This window comes from Balaenoptera musculus, chromosome 2 (assembly GCF_009873245.2).
Source record: "Balaenoptera musculus isolate JJ_BM4_2016_0621 chromosome 2, mBalMus1.pri.v3, whole genome shotgun sequence".
In the NCBI taxonomy this organism is placed as follows: Eukaryota; Metazoa; Chordata; class Mammalia; order Artiodactyla; family Balaenopteridae; genus Balaenoptera; species Balaenoptera musculus.
Genome location: NC_045786.1, coordinates 24246427 through 24262398, shown reverse-complemented (window position 1 = coordinate 24262398; position 15972 = coordinate 24246427). Strand labels below are relative to the sequence as shown.

At 50.2% G+C, this 15972-nt stretch overlaps 1 protein-coding gene across 2 annotated transcripts in view; it reads right to left on the bottom strand.

Annotated features, from left to right (window-relative positions):
- Positions 1–13208, bottom strand: part of SFMBT2 (Scm like with four mbt domains 2) — a 222412-nt gene extending 209204 nt beyond the window's left edge. The window contains exon 1 of one of the 2 annotated variants that reach the window (XM_036844256.1): positions 13142–13208. The gene's annotated coding sequence lies outside the window, so the exon portion shown is untranslated. Of the gene's footprint in view, positions 1–12677; positions 12780–13141 lie in introns of those variants that run through there. The other variant, XM_036844255.1, reaches the window with a different exon arrangement.
- Between the last annotated feature and the right edge of the window lie 2764 nt (positions 13209–15972).

Genomic DNA, 15972 nt, shown 5'->3' with positions numbered 1-15972 from the left:
TATTATAATAGCAATAAAAGAAATGTTGCATTTCTTTTCAAGTTACCCAATTATCCAGTCCTTTCAAAGGGACCTGCCTTAAACTAGTTCAAGGAACGGGCAATTTTCCTACCAATGAACATGCTTACAATTTCAAGCTTGCTACTCAGAAACGGGAAAAAATGTTTGCAGTTGTTTTGTTTTTTATGTGACTCTGAAGAGAGACTCTTCTCCAAACTGAAAATTAAAAGTGAAGGCCTAAACTAAAAGCTTATGGAATTACAGACATACTCTAGCTGCCCTTGGAAATCTAGCATGTCTAAATCACAGAGAAAACTGCCTTATTTCACACTCCAGAAATTTCAAAATGAGCACAGGACACCTAATCTGAGCTAAGACCTTTCCAAACATTTCCATCAAAATGGAAAATCTCAGAGGATTCTGAAGGATGCACAACCCAAGTTGTGACCAAAACCTGATCTCTGAAAATCACTGCTTCCATTTCCCTAAGAAGCAACATGCAAATAACAGCCTGGGATCACAAGAGTATCTGCAAGTACCATATTTGTAAATGGCTTTGAAGATGCAAAGAGGGGTTAAGCGCCCAGGCACTTATCAAGGAAGGCTTCCTTCTATTTACACGCACCCTGTCACCCAGATCACTCTGTTAATAATGCATGATGAAGCCCAGCTCTCCCCACTCTCACCAGCCAACACAGCCTCTCTCAGAAGAGACAGGCCTTCCTGATTCCATCATCAAGGGAGACGAACTGATTCTCTGGGGGCAGAAGGTTCATGGAATTTTGCCATCCACCATATGCTCAGAGCTTGATTTACCTTGATTAGGACCACAATCTCCTGGCCATTTTGCAATTGGTTTTCATCGGGTTTTCACTCTAAATAGATTGAAATCTGACACAAACTGCTGCCCCAGCATAAGAAATGCTAATTTTTCACATCCTGATTCATACCTCCGTCCTAGGAAATAAGATATGTAGGAGATAAGAGGAGGTTGAGGCATAAATACCAGGGCTGGCAGTGGCCTATAATTCCCACAATAGCAAATGTGTCTTCTGATTCATGGTTTTAACTGTCACCTCTTAACCTCCTCACCAAACGGCAAGTGTATCACTCCAGACTGAGCAAAATCGGTCGTTCAAAAGCGGGCATGCGAAAAATGAGAAAATGAGCCTTCCAAGTTACTCGCTCAAGAGAAGAGAACACCCAATCAAACTGCAGACTAGCTGTGCCCCATCCTGGAAGTTCATTTATTTATTTATTAACTATTTACCTATGAATTATTTATGTATGATTCACTACGTATTTACTGTCAAGACGGCGGAGGCCTTGAAAGACCCAATTAAATCTACTATACGATCAGTCTTTGCATCAAGGTAGAGACACAGGGTTTCTTACACCAGAAATTTACTTCCAAGCCACAAAGGTAAACACCAACCTTAGGTTAGCTTACGACGGACATGAAATACTTGACACAGAAGAGCCTGGTTGTAGGACCTTATCAAAGAAGCATGACGTTTCAGAATTAACACAGACATTTAGTGCTAACATCTTGCACAAACTCCAAACATAGAATTTCCCCATCACCTACAAATATTAAGAGGAATGAATTAGAACATCAATCCAAGGCTGTTAACAAAGCTAAGTAACCTCATATTCTACAGGAGAATTGCCTCTCACATTACACACGTGTGCATATGAGTCATTTTAAGGAAGCTAGCCCGTGTGTTTTATGTACAGTCATGAGAACTCAAGAAGTAAAGAAATCTTACAAAGGACCCTTCTGTAAGCTAGACATGCATAGGTAACATCTAATCATCAGTACCTAATTTTCTGAGGGGATTTTTATGAATCGGATGACTTCGAGCAAGACAGAGGCAGAGCAGTGATGCTTTGGGGATACCACGCAGTCATCCTGCCATCAACTAAGACACCGACGATGAAAAGTACCAATCAGGACTCTGCAAGCCCACCTCTGAAGGATGCAGCCAGAGAGTCACCACGGCCTGCAGGGTTCTGCAACGGAGCTGAAGATTCATAAAAGAACTGAAGAAGAGCGTTACAGGTGCTGACTTTAAGCCATAGATACATACATATCCATAAAACTGGGCACCAATCACATGGTACCAGTGATATCATTTAAATGCAGAAAGGAAATGTACTAGACTAATAAGATAGTAAATAATAAGATAGTAATAAGTGGAGCCCATCCAACTGCAAATCATTATGCAAAGTCAATAAAAACACCCTAATTTACTTTGGTTATAAAGAACTTGCGGAATGTAACAAGTTTTACATTGTTACGGAAGACTGCAGAAGATCTGGTTTTACCCCATAATGTGACCATCACTTAGCAGAATGTACTCTTGGCCTTTTTAATTGTAACAACAAGCAACACTGTTCTCATCTGAAAAACACAGGGACTGTTCTAGAAGCCTCCTAAAGTCTCCCCTCCCACTCAAACATTTCAGGAAATCTGGGTTTTCCCAGACCTTCCTGGTTAAAAGTGTATGTAGTAGGAGAGAACAATATAGCATCTGCTCCAACGGAATAAAGACTCAAAAAAGGAAATAGTCACCATGGTCTAAGCTGGATCCCAGAAGCTTTCGTAAAAGAGGGGGGTCGGGTCCCCAATGCCCAGCTGGCTACTCAAAGTGTACAATCTGCTACACTGCCCAAAGCCGCTCTAGTTCACAGTGCGGGGATGAAAAGGAGAAGAGGACGGTCTGCATTTTGCAGCTGGCTGGGAAGAATAAAGCATATTTAAGTTAAAGTTTTACAGACAATAAATGACAAGGACCAAAACTCAAGGCTCCAAACATTCTGTTACCCCACTTAGAGCCACTCTCCAGCCTCCAAGCAGAACATCAAAAAACACAGAAAACCAGGGCTGGTAGGTTTGATTCCAGAGTTGGCTGTTTTTAGTAACAGTGCTGTGGACTGCTGGAGACCAAGGGAGAGGGGAGCAGAGAAAAACGAGTTGCTCCATAACCATCAGCCTTTATTAAAATGATGGCACCCGGGGGGTGGGATGAACTGGGAGATTGGGATTGACATATATACCCGAATATGTATAAAATAGGTAACTAATAAGAACATGCTATATAGCACAGGGAACTCCACTTTGCTGTACAGTAAAAATGAACACAACATTGTAAAACAACTATACCCCAATAAAAAGTAAATAAATAAATGATGGCATCCAGCTGTTCACATCTCCTTCCCTGAAATCAGGGGAGCACATCTGGCAGGGGTTCGATCCATTAGGCGTGTGGCCCTGAAGGATCTTGGAAATTGTCAGCTTCAGTATGAAGCATCACCAGCTATGTTCTGCATAACCTTCTTTTCTCTTTCGTTACCACACTGAGGTTAATGCTTCTCGGAAGACTCTGGGCCTGGCTGACAGACTCAGCTAGGAGAGCCCTCTCCCTGCCATCTGCCACTGGATAAATATCTGAAAAATCAGCCCCCAAAACACAAAAAACAAAAATCCAAACACCTGGGAGGTAAGTCTCTCCAACACACATCTTTTTATCTTCTGGGGCTTTAAAAAGCCTCTTCTTAATTAGGCCACGTGGAAAATTAAGGCTGAGAAGTGAGAATAAGATGGACAAAGACAAAATATGCAGGATGAGGCCTGCAACACTCAAAAAGGACCAAAATCAGGCTGACGGGCCAGGGGAACTCTTAACAAATCGACCTGGGCAAAATGAGCAAAACAGGGTCCAACCGTTAGCCTGCAACAAACAGCTAGAGGTTGGGGTAGTGATTTTACATCTGTGGTTTGTAGGTTTACAGATAAAAGATGAGGCATTATGAAAGAATAACTATGATTAGAAGCAGATGAACTTTAACCTAGTGAGTTAATATCAACCATGATGTTCATTAAGAAAACAAGTGGGATGCCTGGAACAGTAAACATCTGCACTCTGGATTTCTTAACATCATCTTCAAGACCTCTGTCCCCCGGTTCACAAAGACACAGGTTAACTCCCTCCAGATAAACCCTCACCTCCCCCCCCCCCCCCCCCCACGTACCTTCATTCTAAGGCTGCCCTTGTCCACTTCTCTGCCCTTAGAAAGGCAGTGTCTTCCCTACAGAAATGTATGCCAACACCAGAGGAATCCAACCGAAATTTTGGCACTGTGCTTTTCCCTCCATCCCCCTAGATTTTTCTACCACTCCACTCTTTTTTGTTGTTGTTATTGGCCGAGAGACATGCAGGATCTTTTAGTTCCCAGACCAGGGATCGAACCCGCGGCCCCTGCAGTGGAAGCACAGAGTCTTACCCACTGGACCAAGGTCACATGAAAAGCTCTGAACCAGAACTGGGGTTTCTAAGTTCCCAAGACTGGTTCACTCTAACCAGCAGGCCATAGTGTATTCACACCATCTTTAGTGCACTTTCTAAAATAATGCCAAAGCCACTTTCTATGAAAATCCAGCTACTTTGAGTTGGCAGAACGTGACTTTTAAGGAAGTGAAATCAACTTCCACTCACATAGGGTAAGTGGAGCTGGCTTTGAGCTGTCAGCTTCAAGCGTGAGGTCAACTCACCCCTGGAGGAGCCTGCAAGGAGCGGATGACCCAGGAGCAAAGAGAAGCAGAGTTGACCTACACGTCCCAGGGAGAACAGCTTTGGGATTTTATCTTCAGTTTCATACCACAGAAGAAAATAATCCAATAAAACATCAAGAACTTCAGTAGAATCCAGGAGACTGGGCTCACGAGCGGCCAACGCTACTTAGAAGGGAAAATTCGTACTTCCTTCCCCAGCTTTCCATGCTGTCTGTCTGATTTCCACTCTCCACTACTTCCGTGACTTGAGAATTTTTAAACTTATTCTCACCCTCATTAGTGGGTAGTGTCTTTCAGAGAGGGAAGGGGGAAGAAAACAGACTTATATTAAAGCCAATTTTTTTTTTTATGGCCGCGTCGCCTGGCTTGTGGGATCTTAGTTCCCTGACCGGAAATTGAACCCAGGCCACAGCAGGGAAAGCACCGAGTCCTAACCACTGGACCACCAGGGAATTCCCAATTATTTTTTAAATCAAGATGAAATTTCAGAAATTCAACACTTTCCAAAGCTTTAGTGGTCAAATCACGTGACTGTGAACAACATTCTTTCCCAACCCAGGAACACCGCGTAATTTCACTTCAAAATTTAAAAACAGTGACTTAAGCTCTGTTCTCCCATGACCGTCTGAACTGAATGCAAAAGGAAAATGCTCTAGTCTTACTCTGTTTCAATAAAATATTTTAAAAGAACAAACCTATTTGTGTGGCCCTGTATAACCTCCCCAAAGACTCGATAAATTACCGAGAAAGATACCAGCACTCACCTATAATGATTAAATAAGCTACTGCACTTAAATTGCTAGGCTGTGTCTCACACATAGCAGGTAATCAATATACACAGTTTCAAGACAGTCTAAGACCAGGATTCAGAGCTTCCCTGGTGGCGCAGTGGTTGAGAATCTGCCTGCCAATGCAGGGGACACGGGTTCGAGCCCTGGTCTGGGAAGATCCCACATGCCGCGGAGCAACTAGGCCCGTGAGCCACCATTACTGAGCCTGCGCGTCTGGAGCCTGTGCTCCGCACCAAGAGAGGCTGCAATAATGAGAGGTCCGCGCACCGCGATGAAGAGTGGCCCCCGCCTGCCGCAACTAGAGAAAGCATCAAGAAACGAAGACTCAACACAGAAACGAAGACCCAACACAGCCATAAAATAAATAAATAAATAAAAACCCAAAGTTTAAAAAAAAGACTAGGATTCAAATCCTCACTCTCTCTTGCTCAAACTTGCTAGCAAGTGACTCAGGCTCCCTTTCCATCTCCCCATGTGCAAAATGGAGGTGACAACACTCGTAAAATAGAGGATATACAAATATAAACAATTCGAAGAGTGCCTGGCAAATAGTAGATGCTTCAATAAGTAGTTACTATTTTTTTTTAATATTATTTGGAGTAAACAGATAATTCCAAATCAGAGTAATCTCACAACCCTTTCAAATCCAAATGTGTGGTTTTTCAGTGAGCATCTGTTTGAATTATCTTTTACATGAGACTTTGTAGGAACTTGCACTTGGAATTTCAGATGCTCGTACTGTACCTGAAAGTGACTGAGTTCATAATTCAGTTTTGAATGAAACGGAAAAAAACAACAACTTGCCAAATTTAGGAGAAAGGATGCTTAAATAACCTTATAAGGTCTCTTTTCTCAGCCAATACAACTGCAGGGGGAAAAATACCACAGGATACAAATCTGTCCCACCTTCCCCCGTCCCACCAGCTCCAAACCCCTCCTTTGTAGTCACAACTGCTGACGCTCTTTGCCCGACACTTCAGAATTCACCAAATGCAAGGCATCTACCAAAATGTGTCACTTTTGTTTTTAAGAAAATCAAAAAGAATGAAACCAAAAGCACAATGGATTCTTTCTTTAAATCAGTGTCAAAGACATCTATCTTATCACAAGAATAGAAACCTACATGACAAGAGAGCAAAACCTTTAGTATCATCTTACCGGTAACATGAAGGACCCTAACGGGCAATGTATAGCGAAGAATTAGCACGTTTTAAAATTCTTTATACGGGCTAACCACATGGGGAGTATGATGGTGGTGGCATCTTTTAATCAGAACACTGCTATACTGATCATGCAAAACCAATCCTTTAAGAATTTTATTTGATAACTTTATATAAATCATATAACATTCCCTCTTAGACCGCAAGCTCTAAATTGAGTATCTTCCCTTATTTACAATACACTGTCCTGTCTATAAACATCTTGTTTCTTTACACAGACCTCCAAACAGCCAACACTTGGTTTAGCCAACAAGATCAAGTTTCCTAAGAACGTCCCAGGACATTATCAGTCTTACAGAGAGAGGAAGTACTTGCCCAGTGGCCCAGCCTGAAGGGCAGGAATGGAAAATGCAGGGTCAGATCTGATAGTTTCACTGGCTGGGCTACCTGGAGGCTGCAGCCATCCACCCGCACCATGAATATAATCGAATAAGGTCCAAGCACTCACCCTATCTGGGCAGGCGGGGTAGAGAGGGCTATTTGGAATGGCCCCTTCTAGTCCTAGGAATTATTAGAGCAAACTCAAATCAGGTTTTTCTTTATGGCCTGTATTCTTTATGACCTGGCCCAGGCCCTGCCATTATTGGGATTATATGTGAAGGCTAGAGTGGTGTGCCTCAATTTTCTCTACACCTCTCCTTTTCCAGAGCACAAGTGAAACCATGACCCCATGTGGAGCTTGCATCCCTTAACAATAACCACGTTACTTCTGCACAGTGACCTGCGTTCAAAGACATCCTCTGTAATGATGGCCAGTAATGTTTCCACTCTACCTTCCAGACAAGAGTCTGAAAGATGAATCACTTGGGCAGGTCTGCATAGATGTGTTGAACCACAGATCTTTTTTTTTCCCAAATAGAACCATGGGGATCTCTGAGTGAGATTCCAGTCCAAAGCACCTATTTTGTAGATACGGAAGTTGAGGCCCAGAAAGATGACATCCAGTAACTGGTCCAAGGTCATACAGCCAGACGGAAGCATCGCTGAAACTAGAAGCCAGGCCTCCTCCCGATTCTGTCCTCTCCTCCTCTGTCAGGAATCTTCCTTACAAAACGGAGCTGTCAGATCACAGGTCACCACTACAAATGCACAGATGGTTTGTCATGACAAGTATCATTTCCCTAACCAGTTTTTCTTACTTGTAGAATGGGAACAGTAAGTTGCTACTAGGGCAATGTCGACGTAAGAACAGTCAGAAAAAAAAACACTGAATGTGTCTTGAACTATGGATCCTAGTTTCTTTTTGGGACAAGAACCTTTTACAAGTTTTTCTTCATGGCCTCTACACTGTTACGGGAACTCCAAAAGTTCCAAAAATAGTGAAATACTAAGAGAGAAATGGTATCTGATACTAGAACTGGAGGTAATTCAAATTCCACAGTAGACTATTTTTGTTCAATTACTTAAAAAAAAAAAAGAACTCTTTTACTTTGAAATCTTCTGCGTTTTCACTACATGTGCTTCTCTGATCCCAAAAGCACCCTCTATCAATTCAAGGGAAGTCTCATTCACTTACTGCTCAGAGCAATGTTTCCACCACCCAGCATTTTTGCTCAGATTTGGCAAGTCCTTTGGGGACAACGGCACAGAGAGAAAGGTGGAAAATGCCACCTCAACTAGAGTGGGCAAAATGGGATCTGATGACCCATCAGCACTCCCAGGACAGCAAAGGAAAGTCTTATTATAAAGAGAAAAGGGAAATCACCATGGCTTTCCCCTTTCTTCAGGACCCTCTTCTGCTTCCGGCTTTTTTTTTTTTTTAAGTCAAGAATCATAAAGCTAGTTATCATAAAGCTGGTTTTGGGAAACTAGCAAGTTTTCCCAAAAAATTAGTCCACAATTTCTGCAAGAAAACATGAAGAGGAAAAGCCCTCTCTGATCAATTATTCCCATCATTAGTGAAATTCATGTCCCAGCAGATGGCTTCTTTGAGGTTCAAGATGTGGGTAACTTAATGGGAAATGGGAAATACTCCTTTGTCACCCCTGCAGGTCTCAGCTGGCACTTCTAGAACAACACACATCAAGACAGATTGGCTGATGGAACTCTTCTCTGGGGTAAGGGGTGTTGAATCGCCCTGCCACTGGGCAGTGGTTTCCACTGGCCCTGGAATGGGTTCTGCGCACAGCTTGGGTAGGGGACTGGAGGATTTCTGGTGCGCATGGGTGTATGGTCCCCCGCCCACCCCGGCCACCTTCCAGGCAGCGGCAGGGTCCCAGCCATGAACTAAGATAAAAATCTGAGACAGTACTTATTTATGGAAAGGAGGAAGCAGAGTGTGTGCAAATTTAATGCTTCGAACGGAGAAAGTAGCAGATCTCCTATCTCAAAGGACAGCCTAGCCAGCAATTCCTTCTGACCACCAAGGCCTCTCCCCTCCCCCACACCTACCCGCTCCACCTCGCTCCCCACCCCCAAAGACTCCCAGGAAACGGGGCCGAATCTGAGCCTGTTTTCGGTTTTTCTCCGACCTGGTGAAACCTGGGTCCATTTGCTTGGTACAGACACGCCAATGGGTCCCCCGGGTCCCTCCGCTGCGGTGCAAGGGTGGAAGGGTGAGGGAAGGTAGAGGGCGGCGGCGATGGGTCTGGATTCAGGCAGGGTCTGCCTGCGTCGGAGGCAGTTTCCCACCAGTGGGCTCGGATCCGCCGCGGCTGCGCCGCTGGAGCCGACAAAACGCGGCGCGGGGACCAAGCTCTCCGGAGTCGGGGCGGAGCGCGGGGCCTGAAGCCCCAGACCCTCAAAGGCGCCGGCGCTCGGGGTCCAGGGAGGCACCGCAGGGGACGCCCGAGTGGGTGAGCAGTCTCACTTCTGCACTGAAAGGAACGAGTAGCCGTGCGGCCAGCCCCTGGCGCCCTGCCCTTCCCGGAATCCCACCCAACTCTATAAACCCAAAGATCCCGAAAATTCCGAAAGCGAAACTGCAAGCAGGTCTACAGAAGTTTGGAAACGGCCTCCCAGGCTTCCCGGCGTCGTGTCCGGACTCCCGACACCACCAATGTGGTCAAGGACGAGCGCCCCTGAGAGTGGCCATCGCTCCGCAAGGCCACCCTCCGCGTCCCCGGGGCACCTCCCTGCGTTTTTTACGCGTGAAAGTCCCCAGCCCCGGTTTCGGGGCGGGGGTCGGCCGTGCTCCTGCCTCGTCTCGGTTCCTCCCTCCTCCCGCTCCTACCCAAGAGAAGGAAAACTTGGGCCCTGCGAGAATCCTGTGGAATGTTCTTCGCAGTCGGTTGTGTGTTCGCTTCCACCGCACAGCTCGGTGCAAAATCGCAGGTTTCGGGGCGTTGGAGTGAATTGTGCGCTTGTCAGCCGCGACGTCAGGAGGACGAAGGGAGGGGTTCCCGGCTGAAACTGCAGTTTACAAGCACAGAGCCATCTTAGGCTGGTTTCCACTTGGGCGAAGCCCACGGGAGAGCTGTCCCCGGGGGGACGCGCGGGACCGGAGCGCCGGGGACGCGCTGCGCGCTCGGCCCGGCGGTTGGGGGTGCGAAACGCGTCTGGGCCTGAGGGTCGCAGATCGCTCAGCCCCGCCACCCAGGTCGGAGGGAAAATCTGCCGCGGGGTCTCGCATCTTGGTGATGCTTCCCCCGAGGCCCCACCCACGGGCCGCCGCGAGGGACTGGCCTGTCCGACAGCGCGGCGTCCGTCTAAGTGGGAAGACAAACCGATACCATCGATCCTCCCCTCCAGGCCTCTGAAAATGCCCAGAGACCACGTTACTGCGGTAACTACAGACCTGGCCAGCGCTATCTTTTTAACCCCATGATTTAAAATCATCTTGGCGCACTAGGAAGACGCGCCATCAGGCCACGGGCACAGAGAAGGTACCCCGGACCGGCCCTCGCCTGGCCCTGGGGACGGCGCGCGGCCGCCGTGTGGCCCCAGTCCCCCAGGTCCACCCCGCTGGCACCGCTGCGCGACCTCCGCTCCGCGGCTGCATCCTGGCCACTAGCGACCCCTGTCGGGGACCCCAGTTCCCAGCTAAGGGCGCTCGGTTTGCTTGCTTTCCCTCGGGCTCCACTCACAAGCTCCGACTTTGCCCTCAAACTCCGCTCCCTGACCCTCTCCGGGCCCGGAGGCCGGCTTTTCCCGGGCACCTCGCCGCCCTCTCAAAGCCCAAGGCGACACCCCTGCTTGCTCGCCGAGAAGGCCCCTAGCGGATCCAGCCCTCTCGGAGCCCGATCAGAGCAAGGGACACTTTCTTCCGCTAACGCTCTCCCCATCCCCCACCGCCCCTAGAGCGCAACTCCAAAAGCAACTCCTCCCCTCCCCCCTGCACGCTCTGCAGCGGAGGTCCGCGCGCCCCCGCCCTTCCGCCGCTGCCCTTTCACTCCCCCACCCTACCCACCAAGCCCCGGACGCCGGCCCCCCCACCTCCCACCCCACCGCGGCGCGAACTGCACCGGGTGCCCACCGCTAACTGCAGCGCGCCCCCTGCACACAGAACCCCACGGGCGTCTGCAGTCCGACTTCACCCGAAAGCCTGGACAGTGAGTGAGTCCTTTTAATAAGCACCTCCCCGCTCCACCTACCGGGCTTTACGCACACAGGATCCAGCATACAGAGAAAGAGAACTGGTCTCCTAGAAAGCCGAAATAAATCATTCCCTCTGCCCTCATGTATTTTGCACCACGTGTCAGCAGTTTGTCATGTCAAATCATGGTAGGGTCTGGTTCCAAGACGCACACACGAATTCGGGGCGGATCTCTTTGGCACCCTCCCCGCCAACTGCACACACAGGTATGCACACTGATCCAAAGGCACACAGAGCAGTTGTGCTCGGATGCCCCGGTCCGGGCCAGCGGGACCCCTCTCCCCTTTAGCAATGGACTGGACACACGCAGACTCTAACCACGGAAAAAACTAGGGCAGCTCATTCCCTCTCTTTTTTCCCATTTAATTCGCTAAAGCAGCTACTGGAGTAGTCAAAGAGAGTTGAAACTAAGAGATGGCACCTCCGGTTGGGTTTTTTCCCACCTCAAAACCTTTATTTTCAGTTTTTAAAAGCCACCTTAGCCCGCCATATTGAAACTGGCACGGCTTCTAAATACTCCTTCCCCGCCGTTGCTTCCAAGAAAACACGAGTACGGATCGGGCTCTGGACTTGCGTCTGGCCACCGCAAATCAACCACTTCCCTCACCTAAGGCTCCCCCTTTCTCCGATTAATCCCCTCCCGCCGCCTCGGGTCAAAAATCAGTAAATATATCTAGCAGTTCCTACAGTTGTTTTTTTGGCGGATTTTACCAACACACACACACAAACACACACACACACATTAAAAAAATAAACTCCAAAGCCTGATCAGATTAGTAATTTTGAAAGGTCATATGAGAGTAGACAACAGGAAAGCCCCAAGTGACAGGATATTACTTTAACGTAAAAGAAAAAATAATAATAATAATAAAGAAAAGAAAAAAAAGAACAAAAAGATCATCCATGCGGGAGCACGCTCCGAAACTACTACTGACAATTTCATTTCAGCTGCACAGGCAAATGTTTCCAAAGGGGGGATTCCGAATGGGTCCACGATTTTTAACCCCCCTGATGGTTGGTCTCCAGTCCTCACCCCACCATCTTCTCCCCCAACTCCCCCCCGCCACCCCAAACACACACACACCAAAAAAAAAAAAAAAAGGAAGAAGAAAGAGACCCCAACGAGAGAGCGCGGGGTAGCAAGGGCGGCTGCGTCGCTAAAATGAGCGCACAAATGAGGAAGGTGGGCGGCGGGAGGGGACGGCTTGCACCCGGGGAGGAGGACACTTTGCAACTACGGACGGACCCCCGCCAAGGCCGGGCTTTGCAAAGCCGAGGGACCGGGGAAAGGGGACAGGGGGAGCAAAAATGACAACCCGGAGCGCAGAGCGGACTTTGGGGCTCTGCTCCAGTGCTGTCGCTTTCTCCTCCTGTCCTTCCCTTTCGCTCCTCTCCCTCAGCACCCCCTCCTCCAGCCCCCCACCCCCGGGCTGGCTCCAGCTTCCCTTTTTTTCGGAGCTGGAAAAAAGAAGCTGACCGGCGCGCTCAACCTGCGGGCCGGAGGTCTGCTCGCTGGGCTGGCTGGGCGCGGGGACAGCGACCGCGCGGCGTCCTACCTGATGAAGTTCGTCCTCCCCGCGGCGTGGACTAAGACCCCGGGCGCCGCCGTGGTGGGGGGGACACCGGCCTCACCCGCTAGCTCTGGTTTGCTCGCTCCCCGCCCGCCGCCTCCCGCGCGCGCCCGCTCCACTCCGCCGACTCCCACTACAGCCTCATTCCAATATGGCATCCTCTCTGTGCGCATGCCCGGCACTCTTTTTTAAGATTATTATTTTGTGTGTGTGCAGCGAACTCCTTCAACGACCTTTTCCAAGCGCTTGCAGAACGTCTTAAGCCAATTAGCCCGCGGGACGTTCCGCACTCCTTCCATTGCCCCCGCTGTGACGCCCCCCCCGTGACGCCTCCGCGTCTGGGCACATTTCTCCCCACACACACACTCACACAGAGGCACATTTCACGCTCCCACTGCCCCCTCCCCGCCCCGCTCCCCTCCCTTTTTTTCTTTAGCTCCCATCCATACACGATCTGCAGAAAGTTCCCATCACAGGCGTTTCCGCACACCCATCTGCAGGGAAATCTGGGCAAACTCCGCATCTCACTGGAACACTTTCTGTTTCGTCGGTTTGCAATCCCTCCGTGGACCAAATGCACAAACTTGCGCTTTATCCGCCGAAGGCTGGTTCCGAGCGGAGAGAAATTCAATTCTCTCTGCGACCCGAGTCCCGCCCACTGCGCCCCACCCGGCACTTAAACTGCGCTTTTTCTATGGAGATTGAAACATTTCCTGGCCCCTTAGGGATGGCGGGAGGGGGTCGGGGAAAGGTTTTCCAGGGAAGCGAGCCCAGAGGGGTCGGAAAATTCAGTTGGGGTTGCTCGGGCCAGCTTGCCGCTGCGATCGGCAGGACATAGGTAACGAGGGTCGCCACGGCGTGTCCTGGGGAAATGTCCGGGCCGGGGCGACCGCAGAGGGCACCTGGCCTGGGCTGGCTCTTGTAGGGCGGGAAAGGACTCCTGCCCGAGAAAAACGTGGCCCTCTGCGATGGTGGGAGTGAAACAGGGGCAGCGCAGGCGGGCGCAGGGTAGGGTTTCCCGGCGGCGTGTGCGGGTCCGCGGGCACTTTGCCCGGGGCGTGGGGGGAAGACAAAGTGGAGCTCCCCGGCCCGAGCAACGGCTGGGCAGAGACTGAACGTAATGTCCCCAATGCGGAAATGCTGGCGACGCCCGAGTGGGCAAGACGGAGAACTTCCGAAGGTGGGCTTTGCTGTACTGAGGAGCGAGGAGATGCTGCTGGGGGCTAGAATTTATTTCTGTGGGAAATGGAGAACTGACACGTTTTGTCAGGGTTTTTGCTCTATTGCCACAAGGGGTAAAATCCCCCAGAGTCTCCCAGTTGTGTCCATCTCCTTCTTAAGAACGTCTCTCGCCGCGCCCCTTCCCTGGCCCGGGCCCGGGGGGCCAGAAGACCCTGCGCTCCAAGGCTGCTTCGATTTCGCAGCTCCGCCCTCCCTCTCACGTCCTTCCACGTCCTTCCACCCCCGCGAGTCCTCGCGGACCGGAGACCTCAGGCACTATAAGTCCTCGGAGGATAGGTGGACGCTCTGAAGGGCGGGGGACAAGGCGCGGGGAGGACCGAGAGAGAGGAGGTCAGAGTCTGAGCGCGCGCGGGACGGGCGGGGTCCTGCCCTGGCGAGTCCTCTCCCCGACATTGGGGCCCGGCTGGTCTAGAAAAACCGCGCGACGGACGTACCGGGAAACTGCTCCAGCCAAGCCACGCGGTCGCGAGGGCCCCTCCACCGAAACGGTGGGCGGACCTCGGAGAGCCTCGGGGGCTTCGGCGGCAGTGAGACGCCGTGCACTTGCAGTCTGGGCAAATTGTATTTCCCTACATGTTGGAGGGCGCTCTGCGAGGTATAAAACGCCTTCGTCCTGTCACACGTTCATTCGAGGTACCACCTGAGACTCAGAAAGGACAAGCGACTCATAGTTCAAACTCCAGCCGGAGTCTGCATGCCCTCCAGCTTCCTGGTCCCCTCCTCCTGGGGACATCCGACCTCTTTCACCTGAAGGTCACTGAAGGCGAAGAATCCTCACACCGACCGCACCCCGTTCCTGCACATTAACGCTGTCGCCTGCACCCCCAAACTGCCTCCCTCTGTACTCTGAGACGGCTCCCAATTGAGTCCATGTTTGCACCGCGGCTACTAGGGATCCAGAGTGGGGACTCCAGGCAGGCTTCTGGACTCTACCCCCGGGTCTCGTCTTTTCGATCCTTCAACACACAGTCTGGCCCGTAGGGAGGGAGAGGGGCGGTGGACGGTGCCATCCCAAGGGGACTTACAGCGCGGGAGACCCACCCCGCGCGCCCTTCCCTTCGACAGGGTCAGCAGCTTCGGCACCGCTGAAGCGCAGCCGCAGCAGAGGGGCCTGAGAGCGGATCCCCTCCTCCAGCCAGCCCCGCTCCCCGCCGCGCTGCGTCCACCGCGGTGGCCGTGGCTCTCCCTCGTGTGCCCCAAACCTCGCCGTGGGGCTCGGGCCCGGGAGGGGGCAGAGGACCGCTCCTCTCCCCCCCGCCAGGACTTCCGGGCGGCTCCAGTTTACAGAGAGGATGCACTTTCCCTCTCCAAGAGCTGCGGCGACGTGAGCTGCAGCAGCCATTGCGCCGGCTCTAGGTTTGTTTACCAGTTTTGAGTCATTATTATAAACGGAACGTTATTTCATCAAAATAAGAAACAATTGCAAAAGGACACCAAATCCCTAACTCGATGGCCTGTGTATACATTATCTTACGGTTCCTCCAAAGTACTGGGGTCTCTTTATGTTTTTGGTACTCAGACCCCTGTATAACTTCGCCCGTGAGCCTGGAGAACAGTGTGGAGGAGTTAGACTTTTTATATTTATCGCGATTAAGAAATAAAATCATGAAGCCACAATACACGATGGTCATCACATTGTTACCTCCAAGAATCTCAACGTTGTCTAGGGTGAAATTTCTCAAAGTTCGGCAACCTTCTACTTTCATATTGCTTTTCCCACGTGACTTCTTGAACGTTCCTTGGCTCTTTATTTTGCATCCTGCCTCCATTCTCCTCTATCCAAGGACATCAATGAGGCAGAAGAAATTGGTTCGAAGACTCCCCGAGGTAATTAACGCGGCCCTTCATCCCATTCCAATACCTTCCCACTTTCATTTTTATTTCAGAAGCAGATACTTTAGGGATGTGAGTCTCCAGATGTAGAATCCACCCTAAATCAATTAAAGGAGGGAGGGGGAGGGGGAGAGGGGGAGGAGAGAAAACAAAAGAGTTAGCCAAAGATAAAGCCTTGGTAAAAACTGGGACTGTTTCAAAGTAA